This window comes from Triturus cristatus, chromosome 12, assembly GCF_964204655.1.
Source record: "Triturus cristatus chromosome 12, aTriCri1.1, whole genome shotgun sequence".
Taxonomy (NCBI): Eukaryota; Metazoa; Chordata; class Amphibia; order Caudata; family Salamandridae; genus Triturus; species Triturus cristatus.
Window position 1 is genome coordinate 661,596,775 of NC_140595.1, and position 19,758 is coordinate 661,616,532.

At 41.6% G+C, this 19,758-nt stretch overlaps 16 non-coding genes across 16 annotated transcripts; 11 read left to right on the plus strand and 5 right to left on the minus strand.

Annotated features, from left to right (window-relative positions):
* The first annotated feature begins 280 nt into the window (after nt 1-280).
* Nucleotides 281-352, plus strand: TRNAT-UGU (transfer RNA threonine (anticodon UGU)). Its single transcript has one exon. It is a non-coding gene; the product is annotated as a tRNA-Thr (tRNA).
* Nucleotides 353-1,526: 1,174 nt separating this feature from the next.
* Nucleotides 1,527-1,621, minus strand: TRNAI-UAU (transfer RNA isoleucine (anticodon UAU)). Its single transcript has 2 exons — nt 1,584-1,621; nt 1,527-1,562 (listed from the first exon to the last, which is right to left on the minus strand). It is a non-coding gene; the product is annotated as a tRNA-Ile (tRNA).
* A 1,083-nt stretch (nt 1,622-2,704) lies between these two features.
* Nucleotides 2,705-2,776, plus strand: TRNAS-UGA (transfer RNA serine (anticodon UGA)). The gene has a single exon. It is a non-coding gene; the product is annotated as a tRNA-Ser (tRNA).
* A 2,352-nt stretch (nt 2,777-5,128) lies between these two features.
* Nucleotides 5,129-5,200, plus strand: TRNAT-UGU (transfer RNA threonine (anticodon UGU)). The gene has a single exon. It is a non-coding gene; the product is annotated as a tRNA-Thr (tRNA).
* Nucleotides 5,201-6,374: 1,174 nt separating this feature from the next.
* On the minus strand, nt 6,375-6,469 carry TRNAI-UAU (transfer RNA isoleucine (anticodon UAU)). Its single transcript has 2 exons — nt 6,432-6,469; nt 6,375-6,410 (listed from the first exon to the last, which is right to left on the minus strand). It is a non-coding gene; the product is annotated as a tRNA-Ile (tRNA).
* A 1,083-nt stretch (nt 6,470-7,552) lies between these two features.
* TRNAT-UGU (transfer RNA threonine (anticodon UGU)) lies at nt 7,553-7,624 on the plus strand. Its single transcript has one exon. It is a non-coding gene; the product is annotated as a tRNA-Thr (tRNA).
* Nucleotides 7,625-8,798: 1,174 nt separating this feature from the next.
* On the minus strand, nt 8,799-8,893 carry TRNAI-UAU (transfer RNA isoleucine (anticodon UAU)). Its single transcript has 2 exons — nt 8,856-8,893; nt 8,799-8,834 (listed from the first exon to the last, which is right to left on the minus strand). It is a non-coding gene; the product is annotated as a tRNA-Ile (tRNA).
* A 1,083-nt stretch (nt 8,894-9,976) lies between these two features.
* Nucleotides 9,977-10,048, plus strand: TRNAT-UGU (transfer RNA threonine (anticodon UGU)). The gene has a single exon. It is a non-coding gene; the product is annotated as a tRNA-Thr (tRNA).
* A 1,174-nt stretch (nt 10,049-11,222) lies between these two features.
* TRNAI-UAU (transfer RNA isoleucine (anticodon UAU)) lies at nt 11,223-11,317 on the minus strand. The gene is made up of 2 exons: nt 11,280-11,317; nt 11,223-11,258 (listed from the first exon to the last, which is right to left on the minus strand). It is a non-coding gene; the product is annotated as a tRNA-Ile (tRNA).
* Nucleotides 11,318-11,729: 412 nt separating this feature from the next.
* On the plus strand, nt 11,730-11,811 carry TRNAS-GCU (transfer RNA serine (anticodon GCU)). The gene has a single exon. It is a non-coding gene; the product is annotated as a tRNA-Ser (tRNA).
* A 589-nt stretch (nt 11,812-12,400) lies between these two features.
* Nucleotides 12,401-12,472, plus strand: TRNAT-UGU (transfer RNA threonine (anticodon UGU)). The gene has a single exon. It is a non-coding gene; the product is annotated as a tRNA-Thr (tRNA).
* A 2,352-nt stretch (nt 12,473-14,824) lies between these two features.
* Nucleotides 14,825-14,896, plus strand: TRNAT-UGU (transfer RNA threonine (anticodon UGU)). The gene has a single exon. It is a non-coding gene; the product is annotated as a tRNA-Thr (tRNA).
* Nucleotides 14,897-17,157: 2,261 nt separating this feature from the next.
* Nucleotides 17,158-17,239, plus strand: TRNAS-GCU (transfer RNA serine (anticodon GCU)). Its single transcript has one exon. It is a non-coding gene; the product is annotated as a tRNA-Ser (tRNA).
* Nucleotides 17,240-17,828: 589 nt separating this feature from the next.
* Nucleotides 17,829-17,900, plus strand: TRNAT-UGU (transfer RNA threonine (anticodon UGU)). Its single transcript has one exon. It is a non-coding gene; the product is annotated as a tRNA-Thr (tRNA).
* A 1,174-nt stretch (nt 17,901-19,074) lies between these two features.
* On the minus strand, nt 19,075-19,169 carry TRNAI-UAU (transfer RNA isoleucine (anticodon UAU)). Its single transcript has 2 exons — nt 19,132-19,169; nt 19,075-19,110 (listed from the first exon to the last, which is right to left on the minus strand). It is a non-coding gene; the product is annotated as a tRNA-Ile (tRNA).
* A 412-nt stretch (nt 19,170-19,581) lies between these two features.
* TRNAS-GCU (transfer RNA serine (anticodon GCU)) lies at nt 19,582-19,663 on the plus strand. The gene has a single exon. It is a non-coding gene; the product is annotated as a tRNA-Ser (tRNA).
* The last annotated feature ends 95 nt before the right edge of the window (nt 19,664-19,758 follow it).

Sequence of the window (19,758 nt, forward strand, 5' to 3'; positions counted from 1 at the left end):
AGACAGATCACTTCTAATAAGTGGGTTCTCTATATGTAACTGATTGCAGACATACTAACTAGAGCTATCGGTATGGTCTTGAATGCGAAAACTCTTATTTTCTCATATGAAAATGTAGTTTTTCATACTTCCAAAAAAAGTGCCTTAAGCATGGTCTTCAATGTGTGCGCACACGTGGACATTCATATGCAACTACGTTTCCATACAGAGTCTCAAAATCATAGATATATTCATACCTCAGTAAGAATACATGTTGCAATTTACATCCTGCGTGCAGACTGGCCTTGTAGCTCAGTGGCAGAGCACTGGTCTTGTAAACCAGGGGTCATGAGTTCAAGCCTCATCAGGGCCTTTTTACATGAGTCTTTCTGTATGTTGTTTTCAAGTCATTCTTCCCTGGAGCCACACCTTGCTTTAGGATTGCTTATTGCCAAGCTTCCCTTTCCTGCTTTCATATTATCAAAAAAATATCATGAAGATCATTGAATTATAAATTATTGCCTCACCCCTTCCGATCGCCTGACGAACGCCTGACAAACGCCATTCTCACCCTGCCGGGCAAGCCCTGCCGGGCAAAGCCAAATAAGCCATGCATATTTACAGTTCCTTTGAAAGGCAGAGCGAGGACTAGGACCTCTGTTCCGACTGAATCTGCATCCACAGAAAGGATGTTATAAGGCCCTACAAATTTCACCAAGGAGATGTGAAAGTCTTCCCCCATAAAATACTTTTTTTCCCAGATACCCCGGCTCTTAGGCAAATGAGGTTACTCCTCAAAACCCCACCCCCACTCACCATAAATATCCTTCTCTCCTGCTGTCCATTCAAATGATACAAGGTATCTTGTACATAGAGAGAAAGGGAGAATAGGCAGACTTGCTTCAAAGATTTGGTGACTTTGGATGGGTGGGTTGAATGAAGAAGTGAACCTGGTTTCTGGGAAAGGAGTATCGAGATGAAGATGAGGAAAAGTGAACATGGACCACATTCATAGGTTAGAGAAATACATTTAATAGGTTGAATGGTTTTGAAAAGTGAACTTCGAGCAGTAATTGTTGGTTTTTAAACTGCAAAGAAATTAAAAATGAATGTGGGATTGGAGGCACACTCTGAACAGAAAAGCACCATAAGCTGCTATGGTGCAACTCAAGATGGTGAATAGAACCTTTAATATGATGATGCTCTTCTTTTGCTAGTTTTTTCGAGTCACCTTTTATTGTAAGTAGCTGATACAGCATTTTTTGCAGCTCTTCAGTTTATGGTTATCATGTGAGAACACAGTTTTCATCATATTTATTATTCTACAAATGTATTTTTAAATGCACTGATGTGGTGTTTGCATGAAATGCAAGATGGCACATCATGGAATGTTTAAACTGAGCATCGCGGAGGATATGTGATATTTGGCACCCAGAGGAGTAGGACACGTAGATCCTATAAGAAGTAAAGACTCTCTAGCAAGGGCCGTCCATACTCTGAGTTTAAACTTTACCTTTTGTGAAATGGTTTATGAAAAACAACACGGCTGCTCCAGGTGAGGCTCGAACTCACAACCTCAGCATGGCTCAGTGCAAGTACTGCTGTATAAGTACCGCGCGCTAACCGATTGCGCCACTGGAGCTCTCTCTTTTCACATCTCCCCAGGTGAGCCATCTACAGCTGACCAAGTACATGACAGACACTGCTCCATCATTCACTGTGCAAGATCGACTCACATGCTAGCATGTTATCATGACTATTAAAAATACAGTCCAAACGGAATAGATTCTATAATTGTCCTATAACATATGCTCTGTCTATTCAAAACCCCATAGAATTATATCTTGACAGTTCTGACAAAGTCTAGGGGAATCTTATGAATATTTGTAATTAGCACATAGTAAGAATTTCCAAAAAATGAAATGTAGGTCCCTGATTGGGGGAAGACGTGGAATGTGAGATCTTGCCTCAGCTGTTTTTTTCTTTTTTAGGTACAGTATATTGACACTTCAGTACCTTTTGTGAAGCAAGGTTTCAGATGGGGCTGTAGGGCAGACGAGGTGGCCGAGTGGTTAAGGCGATGGACTGCTAATCCATTGTGCTCTGCATGCGTGGGTTCGAATCCCACCTTCGTTGGAAAGCCATCAGAGTCTCTTTTGATGGCCAGCATTTCTTGTAGTATAATTACACTCTCTTTCAAGACAGAGCCAGGATCCGCTAGATGGGATCATCTGACTGTTCCATATTAACAAATATGTCAAATAAAGTGAAGTATTTTGTGCGTAATAGAAATTAGATCTTTCATGGAGTTTCCAGAGGATTGCCTTTCACTCACTCCTGGCTTATGAACCAGTTTGGATAAATAGATTGATAAGAAAGCAGCTCTTACTCCTAAAGTTTAGGCAGTCTCAAATGAATGACTGTTAACATATGTCTGCCCCACAGAGACAGATCACTTCTAATAAGTGGGTTCTCTATATGTCACTGATTGCAGACATACTAACTAGAGCTATCGGTATGGTCTTGAATGCGAAAACTCTTATTTTCTCATATGAAAATGTAGTTTTTCATACTTCCAAAAAAAGTGCCTTAAGCATGGTCTTCAATGTGTGCGCGCACGTGGACATTCATATGCAACTACGTTTCCATACAGAGTCTCAAAATCATAGATATATTCATACCTCAGTAAGAATACATGTTGCAATTTACATCCTGCGTGCAGACTGGCCTTGTAGCTCAGTGGCAGAGCACTGGTCTTGAAAACCAGGGGTCATGAGTTCAAGCCTCATCAGGGCCTTTTTACATGAGTCTTTCTGTATGTTGTTTTCAAGTCATTCTTCCCTGGAGTCACACCTTGCTTTAGGATTGCTTATTGCCAAGCTTCCCTTTCCTGCTTTCATATTATCAAGAAAATATCATGAAGATCATTGAATTATAAATTATTGCATCACCCCTTCCGATCGCCTGACGAACGCCTGACAAACGCCATTCTCACCCTGCCGGGCAAGCCCTGCCGGGCAAAGCCAAATAAGCCATGCATATTTACAGTTCCTTTGAAAGGCAGAGCGAGGACTAGGACCTCTGTTCCGACTGAATCTGCATCCACAGAAAGGATGTTATAAGGCCCTACAAATTTCACCAAGGAGATGTGAAAGTCTTCCCCCATAAAATACTTTTTTTCCCAGATACCCCGGCTCTTAGGCAAATGAGGTTACTCCTCAAAACCCCACCCCCACTCACCATAAATATCCTTCTCTCCTGCTGTCCATTCAAATGATACAAGGTATCTTGTACATAGAGAGAAAGGGAGAATAGGCAGACTTGCTTCAAAGATTTGGTGACCTTGGATGGGTGGGTTGAATGAAGAAGTGAACCTGGTTTCTGGGAAAGGAGTATCGAGATGAAGATGAGGAAAAGTGAACATGGACCACATTCATAGGTTAGAGAAATACATTTAATAGGTTGAATGGTTTTGAAAAGTGAACTTCGAGCAGTAATTGTTGGTTTTTAAACTGCAAAGAAATTAAAAATGAATGTGGGATTGGAGGCACACTCTGAGCAGAAAAGCACCATAAGCTGCTATGGTGCAACTCAAGATGGTGAATAGAACCTTTAATATGATGATGCTGTTCTTTTGCTAGTTTTTTCGAGTCACCTTTTATTGTAAGTAGCTGATACAGCATTTTTTGCAGCTCTTCAGTTTATGGTTATCATGTGAGAACACTGTTTTCATCATATTTATTATTCTACAAATGTATTTTTAAATGCACTGATGTGGTGTTTGCATGAAATGCAAGATGGCACATCATGGAATGTTTAAACTGAGCATCGCGGAGGATATGTGATATTTGGCACCCAGAGGAGTAGGACACGTAGATCCTATAAGAAGTAAAGACTCTCTAGCAAGGGCCGTCCATACTCTGAGTTTAAACTTTACTTTTTGTGAAATGGTTTATGAAAATCAACACGGCTGCTACAGGTGAGGCTCGAACTCACAACCTCGGCATGGCTCAGTGCAAGTACTGCTGTATAAGTACCGCGCGCTAACCGATTGCGCCACTGGAGCTCTCTCTTTTCACATCTCCCCAGGTGAGCCATCTACAGCTGACCAAGTAGATGACAGACACTGCTCCATCATTCACTGTGCAAGATCGACTCACATGCTAGCATGTTATCATGACTATTAAAAATACAGTCCAAACGGAATAGATTCTATAATTGTCCTATAACATATGCTCTGTCTATTCAAAACCCCATAGAATTATATCTTGACAGTTCTGACAAAGTCTAGGGGAATCTTATGAATATTTGTAATTAGCACATAGTAAGAATTTCCCAAAAATGAAATGTAGGTCCCTGATTGGGGGAAGACGTGGAATGTGAGATCTTGCCTCAGCTGTTTTTTTCTTTTTTAGGTACAGTATATTGACACTTCAGTACCTTTTGTGAAGCAAGGTTTCAGATGGGGCTGTAGGGCAGACGAGGTGGCCGAGTGGTTAAGGCGATGGACTGCTAATCCATTGTGCTCTGCACGCGTGGTTTCGAATCCCACCTTCGTCGGAAAGCCATCAGAGTCTCTTTTGATGGCCAGCATTTCTTGTAGTATAATTACACTCTCTTTCAAGACAGAGCCAGGATCCGCTAGATGGGATCATCTGACTGTTCCATTTTAACAAATATGTCAAATAAAGTGAAGTATTTTGTGCGTAATAGAAATTAGATCTTTCATGGAGTTTCCAGAGGATTGCCTTTCACTCACTCCTGGCTTATTAACCAGTTTGGATAAATAGATTGATAAGAAAGCAGCTCTTACTCCTAAAGTTTAGGCCGTCTCAAATGAATGACTGTTAACATATGTCTGCCCCACAGAGACAGATCACTTCTAATAAGTGGGTTCTCTATATGTCACTGATTGCAGACATACTAACTAGAGCTATCGGTATGGTCTTGAATGCGAAAACTCTTATTTTCTCATATGAAAATGTAGTTTTTCATACTTCCAAAAAAAGTGCCTTAAGCATGGTCTTCAATGTGTGCGCGCACGTGGACATTCATATGCAACTACGTTTCCATACAGAGTCTCAAAATCATAGATATATTCATACCTCAGTAAGAATACATGTTGCAATTTACATCCTGCGTGCAGACTGGCCTTGTAGCTCAGTGGCAGAGCACTGGTCTTGTAAACCAGGGGTCATGAGTTCAAGCCTCATCAGGGCCTTTTTACATGAGTCTTTCTGTATGTTGTTTTCAAGTCATTCTTCCCTGGAGTCACACCTTGCTTTAGGATTGCTTATTGCCAAGCTTCCCTTTCCTGCTTTCATATTATCAAGAAAATATCATGAAGATCATTGAATTATACATTATTGCCTCACCCCTTCCGATCGCCTGACGAACGCCTGACAAACGCCATTCTCACCCTGCCGGGCAAGCCCTGCCGGGCAAAGCCAAATAAGCCATGCATATTTACAGTTCCTTTGAAAGGCAGAGCGAGGACTAGGACCTCTGTTCCGACTGAATCTGCATCCACAGAAAGGATGTTATAAGGCCCTACAAATTTCACCAAGGAGATGTGAAAGTCTTCCCCCATAAAATACTTTTTTTCCCAGATACCCCGGCTCTTAGGCAAATGAGGTTACTCCTCAAAACACCACCCCCACTCACCATAAATATCCTTCTCTCCTGCTGTCCATTCAAATGATACAAGGTATCTTGTACATAGAGAGAAAGGGAGAATAGGCAGACTTGCTTCAAAGATTTGGTGACTTTGGATGGGTGGGTTGAATGAAGAAGTGAACCTGGTTTCTGGGAAAGGAGTATCGAGATGAAGATGAGGAAAAGTGAACATGGACCACATTCATAGGTTAGAGAAATACATTTAATAGGTTGAATGGTTTTGAAAAGTGAACTTCGAGCAGTAATTGTTGGTTTTTAAACTGCAAAGAAATTAAAAATGAATGTGGGATTGGAGGCACACTCTGAACAGAAAAGCACCATAAGCTGCTATGGTGCAACTCAAGATGGTGAATAGAACCTTTAATATGATGATGCTCTTCTTTTGCTAGTTTTTTCGAGTCACCTTTTATTGTAAGTAGCTGATCCAGCATTTTTTGCAGCACTTCAGTTTATGGTTATCATGTGAGAACACAGTTTTCATCATATTTATTATTCTACAAATGTATTTTTAAATGCACTGATGTGGTGTTTGCATGAAATGCAAGATGGCACATCATGGAATGTTTAAACTGAGCATCGCGGAGGATATGTGATATTTGGCACCCAGAGGAGTAGGACACGTAGATCCTATAAGAAGTAAAGACTCTCTAGCAAGGGCCGTCCATACTCTGAGTTTAAACTTTACTTTTTGTGAAATGGTTTATGAAAAACAACACGGCTGCTCCAGGTGAGGCTCGAACTCACAACCTCGGCATGGCTCAGTGCAAGTACTGCTGTATAAGTACCGCGCGCTAACCGATTGCGCCACTGGAGCTCTCTCTTTTCACATCTCCCCAGGTGAGCCATCTACAGCTGACCAAGTAGATGACAGACACTGCTCCATCATTCACTGTGCAAGATCGACTCACATGCTAGCATGTTATCATGACTATTAAAAATACAGTCCAAACGGAATAGATTCTATAATTGTCCTATAACATATGCTCTGTCTATTCAAAACCCCATAGAATTATATCTTGACAGTTCTGACAAAGTCTAGGGGAATCTTATGAATATTTGTAATTAGCACATAGTAAGAATTTCCCAAAAATGAAATGTAGGTCCCTGATTGGGGGAAGACGTGGAATGTGAGATCTTGCCTCAGCTGTTTTTTTCTTTTTTAGGTACAGTATATTGACACTTCAGTACCTTTTGTGAAGCAAGGTTTCAGATGGGGCTGTAGGGCAGACGAGGTGGCCGAGTGGTTAAGGCGATGGACTGCTAATCCATTGTGCTCTGCACGCGTGGTTTCGAATCCCACCTTCGTCGGAAAGCCATCAGAGTCTCTTTTGATGGCCAGCATTTCTTGTAGTATAATTACACTCTCTTTCAAGACAGAGCCAGGATCCGCTAGATGGGATCATCTGACTGTTCCATTTTAACAAATATGTCAAATAAAGTGAAGTATTTTGTGCGTAATAGAAATTAGATCTTTCATGGAGTTTCCAGAGGATTGCCTTTCACTCACTCCTGGCTTATTAACCAGTTTGGATAAATAGATTGATAAGAAAGCAGCTCTTACTCCTAAAGTTTAGGCCGTCTCAAATGAATGACTGTTAACATATGTCTGCCCCACAGAGACAGATCACTTCTAATAAGTGGGTTCTCTATATGTCACTGATTGCAGACATACTAACTAGAGCTATCGGTATGGTCTTGAATGCGAAAACTCTTATTTTCTCATATGAAAATGTAGTTTTTCATACTTCCAAAAAAAGTGCCTTAAGCATGGTCTTCAATGTGTGCGCGCACGTGGACATTCATATGCAACTACGTTTCCATACAGAGTCTCAAAATCATAGATATATTCATACCTCAGTAAGAATACATGTTGCAATTTACATCCTGCGTGCAGACTGGCCTTGTAGCTCAGTGGCAGAGCACTGGTCTTGTAAACCAGGGGTCATGAGTTCAAGCCTCATCAGGGCCTTTTTACATGAGTCTTTCTGTATGTTGTTTTCAAGTCATTCTTCCCTGGAGTCACACCTTGCTTTAGGATTGCTTATTGCCAAGCTTCCCTTTCCTGCTTTCATATTATCAAGAAAATATCATGAAGATCATTGAATTATACATTATTGCCTCACCCCTTCCGATCGCCTGACGAACGCCTGACAAACGCCATTCTCACCCTGCCGGGCAAGCACTGCCGGGCAAAGCCAAATAAGCCATGCATATTTACAGTTCCTTTGAAAGGCAGAGCGAGGACTAGGACCTCTGTTCCGACTGAATCTGCATCCACAGAAAGGATGTTATAAGGCCCTACAAATTTCACCAAGGAGATGTGAAAGTCTTCCCCCATAAAATACTTTTTTTCCCAGATACCCCGGCTCTTAGGCAAATGAGGTTACTCCTCAAAACACCACCCCCACTCACCATAAATATCCTTCTCTCCTGCTGTCCATTCAAATGATACAAGGTATCTTGTACATAGAGAGAAAGGGAGAATAGGCAGACTTGCTTCAAAGATTTGGTGACTTTGGATGGGTGGGTTGAATGAAGAAGTGAACCTGGTTTCTGGGAAAGGAGTATCGAGATGAAGATGAGGAAAAGTGAACATGGACCACATTCATAGGTTAGAGAAATACATTTAATAGGTTGAATGGTTTTGAAAAGTGAACTTCGAGCAGTAATTGTTGGTTTTTAAACTGCAAAGAAATTAAAAATGAATGTGGGATTGGAGGCACACTCTGAACAGAAAAGCACCATAAGCTGCTATGGTGCAACTCAAGATGGTGAATAGAACCTTTAATATGATGATGCTCTTCTTTTGCTAGTTTTTTCGAGTCACCTTTTATTGTAAGTAGCTGATCCAGCATTTTTTGCAGCACTTCAGTTTATGGTTATCATGTGAGAACACAGTTTTCATCATATTTATTATTCTACAAATGTATTTTTAAATGCACTGATGTGGTGTTTGCATGAAATGCAAGATGGCACATCATGGAATGTTTAAACTGAGCATCGCGGAGGATATGTGATATTTGGCACCCAGAGGAGTAGGACACGTAGATCCTATAAGAAGTAAAGACTCTCTAGCAAGGGCCGTCCATACTCTGAGTTTAAACTTTACTTTTTGTGAAATGGTTTATGAAAAACAACACGGCTGCTCCAGGTGAGGCTCGAACTCACAACCTCGGCATGGCTCAGTGCAAGTACTGCTGTATAAGTACCGCGCGCTAACCGATTGCGCCACTGGAGCTCTCTCTTTTCACATCTCCCCAGGTGAGCCATCTACAGCTGACCAAGTAGATGACAGACACTGCTCCATCATTCACTGTGCAAGATCGACTCACATGCTAGCATGTTATCATGACTATTAAAAATACAGTCCAAACGGAATAGATTCTATAATTGTCCTATAACATATGCTCTGTCTATTCAAAACCCCATAGAATTATATCTTGACAGTTCTGACAAAGTCTAGGGGAATCTTATGAATATTTGTAATTAGCACATAGTAAGAATTTCCCAAAAATGAAATGTAGGTCCCTGATTGGGGGAAGACGTGGAATGTGAGATCTTGCCTCAGCTGTTTTTTTCTTTTTTAGGTACAGTATATTGACACTTCAGTACCTTTTGTGAAGCAAGGTTTCAGATGGGGCTGTAGGGCAGACGAGGTGGCCGAGTGGTTAAGGCGATGGACTGCTAATCCATTGTGCTCTGCACGCGTGGTTTCGAATCCCACCTTCGTCGGAAAGCCATCAGAGTCTCTTTTGATGGCCAGCATTTCTTGTAGTATAATTACACTCTCTTTCAAGACAGAGCCAGGATCCGCTAGATGGGATCATCTGACTGTTCCATTTTAACAAATATGTCAAATAAAGTGAAGTATTTTGTGCGTAATAGAAATTAGATCTTTCATGGAGTTTCCAGAGGATTGCCTTTCACTCACTCCTGGCTTATTAACCAGTTTGGATAAATAGATTGATAAGAAAGCAGCTCTTACTCCTAAAGTTTAGGCCGTCTCAAATGAATGACTGTTAACATATGTCTGCCCCACAGAGACAGATCACTTCTAATAAGTGGGTTCTCTATATGTCACTGATTGCAGACATACTAACTAGAGCTATCGGTATGGTCTTGAATGCGAAAACTCTTATTTTCTCATATGAAAATGTAGTTTTTCATACTTCCAAAAAAAGTGCCTTAAGCATGGTCTTCAATGTGTGCGCGCACGTGGACATTCATATGCAACTACGTTTCCATACAGAGTCTCAAAATCATAGATATATTCATACCTCAGTAAGAATACATGTTGCAATTTACATCCTGCGTGCAGACTGGCCTTGTAGCTCAGTGGCAGAGCACTGGTCTTGTAAACCAGGGGTCATGAGTTCAAGCCTCATCAGGGCCTTTTTACATGAGTCTTTCTGTATGTTGTTTTCAAGTCATTCTTCCCTGGAGTCACACCTTGCTTTAGGATTGCTTATTGCCAAGCTTCCCTTTCCTGCTTTCATATTATCAAGAAAATATCATGAAGATCATTGAATTATACATTATTGCCTCACCCCTTCCGATCGCCTGACGAACGCCTGACAAACGCCATTCTCACCCTGCCGGGCAAGCACTGCCGGGCAAAGCCAAATAAGCCATGCATATTTACAGTTCCTTTGAAAGGCAGAGCGAGGACTAGGACCTCTGTTCCGACTGAATCTGCATCCACAGAAAGGATGTTATAAGGCCCTACAAATTTCACCAAGGAGATGTGAAAGTCTTCCCCCATAAAATACTTTTTTTCCCAGATACCCCGGCTCTTAGGCAAATGAGGTTACTCCTCAAAACACCACCCCCACTCACCATAAATATCCTTCTCTCCTGCTGTCCATTCAAATGATACAAGGTATCTTGTACATAGAGAGAAAGGGAGAATAGGCAGACTTGCTTCAAAGATTTGGTGACTTTGGATGGGTGGGTTGAATGAAGAAGTGAACCTGGTTTCTGGGAAAGGAGTATCGAGATGAAGATGAGGAAAAGTGAACATGGACCACATTCATAGGTTAGAGAAATACATTTAATAGGTTGAATGGTTTTGAAAAGTGAACTTCGAGCAGTAATTGTTGGTTTTTAAACTGCAAAGAAATTAAAAATGAATGTGGGATTGGAGGCACACTCTGAACAGAAAAGCACCATAAGCTGCTATGGTGCAACTCAAGATGGTGAATAGAACCTTTAATATGATGATGCTCTTCTTTTGCTAGTTTTTTCGAGTCACCTTTTATTGTAAGTAGCTGATCCAGCATTTTTTGCAGCACTTCAGTTTATGGTTATCATGTGAGAACACAGTTTTCATCATATTTATTATTCTACAAATGTATTTTTAAATGCACTGATGTGGTGTTTGCATGAAATGCAAGATGGCACATCATGGAATGTTTAAACTGAGCATCGCGGAGGATATGTGATATTTGGCACCCAGAGGAGTAGGACACGTAGATCCTATAAGAAGTAAAGACTCTCTAGCAAGGGCCGTCCATACTCTGAGTTTAAACTTTACTTTTTGTGAAATGGTTTATGAAAAACAACACGGCTGCTCCAGGTGAGGCTCGAACTCACAACCTCGGCATGGCTCAGTGCAAGTACTGCTGTATAAGTACCGCGCGCTAACCGATTGCGCCACTGGAGCTCTCTCTTTTCACATCTCCCCAGGTGAGCCATCTACAGCTGACCAAGTAGATGACAGACACTGCTCCATCATTCACTGTGCAAGATCGACTCACATGCTAGCATGTTATCATGACTATTAAAAATACAGTCCAAACGGAATAGATTCTATAATTGTCCTATAACATATGCTCTGTCTATTCAAAACCCCATAGAATTATATCTTGACAGTTCTGACAAAGTCTAGGGGAATCTTATGAATATTTGTAATTAGCACATAGTAAGAATTTCCCAAAAATGAAATGTAGGTCCCTGATTGGGGGAAGACGTGGAATGTGAGATCTTGCCTCAGCTGTTTTTTTCTTTTTTAGGTACAGTATATTGACACTTCAGTACCTTTTGTGAAGCAAGGTTTCAGATGGGGCTGTAGGGCAGACGAGGTGGCCGAGTGGTTAAGGCGATGGACTGCTAATCCATTGTGCTCTGCACGCGTGGGTTCGAATCCCACCTTCGTCGGAAAGCCATCAGTGTCTCTTTTGATGGCCAGCATTTCTTGTAGTATAATTACACTCTCTTTCAAGACAGAGCCAGGATCCGCTAGATGGGATCATCTGACTGTTCCATTTTAACAAATATGTCAAATAAAGTGAAGTATTTTGTGCGTAATAGAAATTAGATCTTTCATGGAGTTTCCAGAGGATTGCCTTTCACTCACTCCTGGCTTATTAACCAGTTTGGATAAATAGATTGATAAGAAAGCAGCTCTTACTCCTAAAGTTTAGGCCGTCTCAAATGAATGACTGTTAACATATGTCTGCCCCACAGAGACAGATCACTTCTAATAAGTGGGTTCTCTATATGTCACTGATTGCAGACATACTAACTAGAGCTATCGGTATGGTCTTGAATGCGAAAACTCTTATTTTCTCATATGAAAATGTAGTTTTTCATACTTCCAAAAAAAGTGCCTTAAGCATGGTCTTCAATGTGTGCGCGCACGTGGACATTCATATGCAACTACGTTTCCATACAGAGTCTCAAAATCATAGATATATTCATACCTCAGTAAGAATACATGTTGCAATTTACATCCTGCGTGCAGACTGGCCTTGTAGCTCAGTGGCAGAGCACTGGTCTTGTAAACCAGGGGTCATGAGTTCAAGCCTCATCAGGGCCTTTTTACATGAGTCTTTCTGTATGTTGTTTTCAAGTCATTCTTCCCTGGAGTTACACCTTGCTTTAGGATTGCTTATTGCCAAGCTTCCCTTTCCTGCTTTCATATTATCAAGAAAATATCATGAAGATCATTGAATTATAAATTATTGCCTCACCCCTTCCGATCGCCTGACGAACGCCTGACAAACGCCATTCTCACCCTGCCGGGCAAGCCCTGCCGGGCAAAGCCAAATAAGCCATGCATATTTACAGTTCCTTTGAAAGGCAGAGCGAGGACTAGGACCTCTGTTCCGACTGAATCTGCATCCACAGAAAGGATGTTATAAGGCCCTACAAATTTCACCAAGGAGATGTGAAAGTCTTCCCCCATAAAATACTTTTTTTCCCAGATACCCCGGCTCTTAGGCAAATGAGGTTACTCCTCAAAACACCACCCCCACTCACCATAAATATCCTTCTCTCCTGCTGTCCATTCAAATGATACAAGGTATCTTGTACATAGAGAGAAAGGGAGAATAGGCAGACTTGCTTCAAAGATTTGGTGACCTTGGATGGGTGGGTTGAATGAAGAAGTGAACCTGGTTTCTGGCAAAGGAGTATCGAGATGAAGATGAGGAAAAGTGAACATGGACCACATTCATAGGTTAGAGAAATACATTTAATAGGTTGAATGGTTTTGAAAAGTGAACTTCGAGCAGTAATTGTTGTTTTTTAAACTGCAAAGAAATTAAAAATGAATGTGGGATTGGAGGCACACTCTGAGCAGAAAAGCACCATAAGCTGCTATGGTGCAACTCAAGATGGTGAATAGAACCTTTAATATGATGATGCTCTTCTTTTGCTACTTTTTTTGAGTCACCTTTTATTGTAAGTAGCTGATACAGCATTTTTTGCAGCTCTTCAGTTTATGGTTATCATGTGAGAACACTGTTTTCATCATATTTATTATTCTACAAATATATTTTTAAATGCACTGATGTGGTGTTTGCATGAAATGCAAGATGGCACATCATGGAATGTTTAAACTGAGCATCGCGGAGGATATGTGATATTTGGCACCCAGAGGAGTAGGACACGTAGATCCTATAAGAAGTAAAGACTCTCTAGCAAGGGCCGTCCATACTCTGAGTTTAAACTTTACTTTTTGTGAAATGGTTTATGAAAATCAACACGGCTGCTAAAGGTGAGGCTCGAACTCACAACCTCGGCATGGCTCAGTGCAAGTACTGCTGTATAAGTACCGCGCGCTAACCGATTGCGCCACTGGAGCTCTCTCTTTTCACATCTCCCCAGGTGAGCCATCTACAGCTGACCAAGTAGATGACAGACACTGCTCCATCATTCACTGTGCAAGATCGACTCACATGCTAGCATGTTATCATGACTATTAAAAATACAGTCCAAACGGAATAGATTCTATAATTGTCCTATAACATATGCTCTGTCTATTCAAAACCCCATAGAATTATATCTTGACAGTTCTGACAAAGTCTAGGGGAATCTTATGAATATTTGTAATTAGCACATAGTAAGAATTTCCCAAAAATGAAATGTAGGTCCCTGATTGGGGGAAGACGTGGAATGTGAGATCTTGCCTCAGCTGTTTTTTTCTTTTTTAGGTACAGTATATTGACACTTCAGTACCTTTTGTGAAGCAAGGTTTCAGATGGGGCTGTAGGGCAGACGAGGTGGCCGAGTGGTTAAAGCGATGGACTGCTAATCCATTGTGCTCTGCACGCGTGGGTTCGAATCCCACCTTCGTCGGAAAGCCATCAGAGTCTCTTTTGATGGCCAGCATTTCTTGTAGTATAATTACACTCTCTTTCAAGACAGAGCCAGGATCCGCTAGATGGGATCATCTGACTGTTCCATTTTAACAAATATGTCAAATAAAGTGAAGTATTTTGTGCGTAATAGAAATTATATCTTTCATGGAGTTTCCAGAGGATTGCCTTTCACTCACTCCTGGCTTATTAACCAGTTTGGATAAATAGATTGAAAAGAAAGCAGCTCTTACTCCTAAAGTTTAGGCCGTCTCAAATGAATGACTGTTAACATATGTCTGCCCCACAGAGACAGATCACTTCTAATAAGTGGGTTCTCTATATGTCACTGATTGCAGACATACTAACTAGAGCTATCGGTATGGTCTTGAATGCGAAAACTCTTATTTTCTCATATGAAAATGTAGTTTTTCATACTTCCAAAAAAAGTGCCTTAAGCATGGTCTTCAATGTGTGCGCGCACGTGGACATTCATATGCAACTACGTTTCCATACAGAGTCTCAAAATCATAGATATATTCATACCTCAGTAAGAATACATGTTGCAATTTACATGCTTCGTGCAGACTGGCCTTGTAGCTCAGTGGCAGAGCACTGGTCTTGTAAACCAGGGGTCATGAGTTCAAGCCTCATCAGGGCCTTTTTACATGAGTCTTTCTGTATGTTGTTTTCAAGTCATTCTTCCCTGGAGTCACACCTTGCTTTAGGATTGCTTATTGCCAAGCTTCCCTTTCCTGCTTTCATATTATCAAGAAAATATCATGAAGATCATTGAATTATAAATTATTGCCTCACCCCTTCCGATCGCCTGACGAACGCCTGATAAACGCCATTCTCACCCTGCCGGGCAAAGCCAAATAAGCCATGCATATTTACAGTTCCTTTGAAAGGCAGAGCGAGGACTAGGACCTCTGTTCCGACTGAATCTGCGTCCACAGAAAGGATGTTATAAGGCCCTACAAATTTCACCAAGGAGATGTGAAAGTCTTCCCCCATAAAATACTTTTTTTCCCAGATACCCCGGCTCTTAGGCAAATGAGGTTACTCCTCAAAACCCCACCCCCACTCACCATAAATATCCTTCTCTCCTGCTGTCCATTCAAATGATACAAGGTATCTTGTACATAGAGAGAAAGGGAGAATAGGCAGACTTGCTTCAAAGATTTGGTGACCTTGGATGGGTGGGTTGAATGAAGAAGTGAACCTGGTTTCTGGGAAAGGAGTATCGAGATTAAGGGTGGGCGTAGTTCGCGAAGTAGCACTTCGCGAAGCTACGCAAAGTGAAGTTCGCACTACGCGAGCTACGCGTAGCACTTCGCGAACTGCGAAGTAACATGTTCGCACTGTGCAAGATGTTGTTTTCAATGATTGCACAGTGCGGACAAGCAACCGGCACTGTGCAATCATTGAAAATGGCATCTTGCACAGTGCGAGCTGTAGTTTTCTGCTGCTCGAGTAGATTTTTACTCGAGCTGCAGCTTTCTCAACGCGAACTGGTAGTTTCTCATCGCGAGCGGTCGCGAGCATACGCGACCCCTCGCAATGAGAAACCTGACCTTCTCGCGTTGGGAATCTCGCCGGGAGGTTTATTTTCCATGCTCGCGATCGCGAACAAGGAAAAAGTCTCGCCAGGATGTCATTTTGCTTGCTCGCGGTCGCCAACTTGACGTTGAGGACCGCGAGCAAGCAAAAAATGACCGCAGCACTACGCAACACTACGCTACGCGTGTTCGCACTGTGCTACGTGCAGTTCGCGTAGTGCGAAGTAGCGCGAACTTCGCAAACTACGCGAGCGTAGCGTAGTGCTTCGCCCAGGCCTAATCGAGATGAAGATGAGGAAAAGTGAACATGGACCACATTCATAGGTTAGAGAAATACATTTAATAGGTTGAATGGTTTTGAAAAGTGAACTTCGAGCAGTAATTGTTGGTTTTTAAACTGCAAAGAAATTAAAAATGAATGTGGGATTGGAGGCACACTCTGAGCAGAAAAGCACCATAAGTTGCTATGATGCAACTCAAGATGGTGAATAGAACCTTTAATATGATGATGCTCTTCTTTTGCTAGTTTTTTCGAGTCACCTTTTATTGTAAGTAGCTGATACAGCATTTTTTGCAGCTCTTCAGTTTATGGTTATCATGTGAGAACACTGTTTTCATCATATTTATTATTCTACAAATGTATTTTTAAATGCACTGATGTGGTGTTTGCATGAAATGCAAGATGGCACATCATGGAATGTTTAAACTGAGCATCGCGGAGGATATGTGATATTTGGCACCCAGAGGAGTAGGACACGTAGATCCTATAAGAAGTAAAGACTCTCTCAAGGGCCGTCCATACTCTGAGTTTAAACTTTACTTTTTGTGAAATGGTTTATGAAAATCAACACGGCTGCTACAGGTGAGGCTTGAACTCACAACCTCGGCATGGCTCAGTGCAAGTACTGCTGTATAAGTACCGCGCGCTAACCGATTGCGCCACTGGAGCTCTCTCTTTTCACATCTCCCCAGGTGAGCCATCTACAGCTGACCAAGTAGATGACAGACACTGCTCCAATATTCACTGTGCAAGATCGACTCACATGCTAGCATGTTATCATGACTATTAAAAATACAGTCCAAACGGAATAGATTCTATAATTGTCCTATAACATATGCTCTGTCTATTCAAAACCCCATAGAATTATATCTTGACAGTTCTGACAAAGTCTAGGGGAATCTTATGAATATTTGTAATTAGCACATAGTAAGAATTTCCCAAAAATGAAATGTAGGTCCCTGATTGGGGGAAGACGTGGAATGTGAGATCTTGCCTCAGCTGTTTTTTTCTTTTTTAGGTACAGTATATTGACACTTCAGTACCTTTTGTGAAGCAAGGTTTCAGATGGGGCTGTAGGGCAGACGAGGTGGCCGAGTGGTTAAGGCGATGGACTGCTAATCCATTGTGCTCTGCACGCGTGGGTTCGAATCCCACCTTCGTCGGAAAGCCATCAGAGTCTCTTTTGATGGCCAGCATTTCTTGTAGTATAATTACACCCTCTTTCAAGACAGAGCCAGGATCCGCTAGATGGGATCATCTGACTGTTCCATTTTAACAAATATTTCAAATAAAGTGAAGTATTTTGTGCGTAATAGAAATTAGATCTTTCATGGAGTTTCCAGAGGATTGCCTTTCACTCACTCCTGGCTTATTAACCAGTTTGGATAAATAGATTGATAAGAAAGCAGCTCTTACTCCTAAAGTTTAGGCCGTCTCAAATGAATGACTGTTAACATATGTCTGCCCCACAGAGACAGATCACTTCTAATAAGTGGGTTCTCTATATGTCACTGATTGCAGACATACTAACTAGAGCTATCGGTATGGTCTTGAATGCGAAAACTCTTATTTTCTCATATGAAAATGTAGTTTTTCATACTTCCAAAAAAAGTGCCTTAAGCATGGTCTTCAATGTGTGCGCGCACGTGGACATTCATATGCAACTACGTTTCCATACAGAGTCTCAAAATCATAGATATATTCATACCTCAGTAAGAATACATGTTGCAATTTACATCCTGCGTGCAGACTGGCCTTGTAGCTCAGTGGCAGAGCACTGGTCTTGTAAACCAGGGGTCATGAGTTCAAGCCTCATCAGGGCCTTTTTACATGAGTCTTTCTGTATGTTGTTTTCAAGTCATTCTTCCCTGGAGTCACACCTTGCTTTAGGATTGCTTATTGCCAAGCTTCCCTTTCCTGCTTTCATATTATCAAGAAAATATCATGAAGATCATTGAATTATAAATTATTGCCTCACCCCTTCCGATCGCCTGACGAACGCCTGACAAACGCCATTCTCACCCTGGCGGGCAAGCCCTGCCGGGCAAAGCCAAATAAGCCATGCATATTTACAGTTCCTTTGAAAGGCAGAGCGAGGACTAGGACCTCTGTTCCGACTGAATCTGCATCCACAGAAAGGATGTTATAAGGCCCTACAAATTTCACCAAGGAGATGTGAAAGTCTTCCCCCATAAAATACTTTTTTTCCCAGATACCCCGGCTCTTAGGCAAATGAGGTTACTCCTCAAAACCCCACCCCCACTCACCATAAATATCCTTCTCTCCTGCTGTCCATTCAAATGATACAAGGTATCTTGTACATAGAGAGAAAGGGAGAATAGGCAGACTTGCTTCAAAGATTTGGTGACTTTGGATGGGTGGGTTGAATGAAGAAGTGAACCTGGTTTCTGGGAAAGGAGTATCGAGATGAAGATGAGGAAAAGTGAACATGGACCACATTCATAGGTTAGAGAAATACATTTAATAGGTTGAATGGTTTTGAAAAGTGAACTTCGAGCAGTAATTGTTGTTTTTTAAACTGCAAAGAAATTAAAAATGAATGTGGGATTGGAGGCACACTCTGAGCAGAAAAGCACCATAAGCTGCTATGGTGCAACTCAAGATGGTGAATAGAACCTTTAATATGATGATGCTCTTCTTTTGCTAGTTTTTTCGAGTCACCTTTTATTGTAAGTAGCTGATACAGCATTTTTTGCAGCTCTTCAGTTTATGGTTATCATGTGAGAACACTGTTTTCATCATATTTATTATTCTACAAATGTATTTTTAAATGCACTGATGTGGTGTTTGCATGAAATGCAAGATGGCACATCATGGAATGTTTAAACCGAGCATCGCGGAGGATATGTGATATTTGGCACCCAGAGGAGTAGGACACGTAGATCCTATAAGAAGTAAAGACTCTCTAGCAAGGGCCGTCCATACTCTGAGTTTAAACTTTACTTTTTGTGAAATGGTTTATGAAAAACAACACGGCTGCTCCAGGTGAGGCTCGAACTCACAACCTCGGCATGGCTCAGTGCAAGTACTGCTGTATAAGTACCGCGCGCTAACCGATTGCGCCACTGGAGCTCTCTCTTTTCACATCTCCCCAGGTGAGCCATCTACAGCTGACCAAGTAGATGACAGACACTGCTCCATCATTCACTGTGCAAGATCGACTCACATGCTAGCATGTTATCATGACTATTAAAAATACAGTCCAAACGGAATAGATTCTATATTTGTTCTATAACATATGCTCTGTCTATTCAAAACCCCATAGAATTAGATCTTGACAGTTCTGACAAAGTCTAGGGGAATCTTATGAATATTTGTAATTAGCACATAGTAAGAATTTCCCAAAAATGAAATGTAGGTCCCTGATTGGGGGAAGACGTGGAATGTGAGATCTTGCCTCAGCTGTTTTTTTCTTTTTTAGGTACAGTATATTGACACTTCAGTACCTTTTGTGAAGCAAGGTTTCAGATGGGGCTGTAGGGCAGACGAGGTGGCCGAGTGGTTAAGGCGATGGACTGCTAATCCATTGTGCTCTGCACGCGTGGGTTCGAATCCCACCTTCGTCGGAAAGCCATCAGGGTCTCTTTTGATGGCCAGCATTTCTTGTAGTATAATTACACTCTCTTTCAAGACAGAGCCAGGATCCGCTAGATGGGATCAT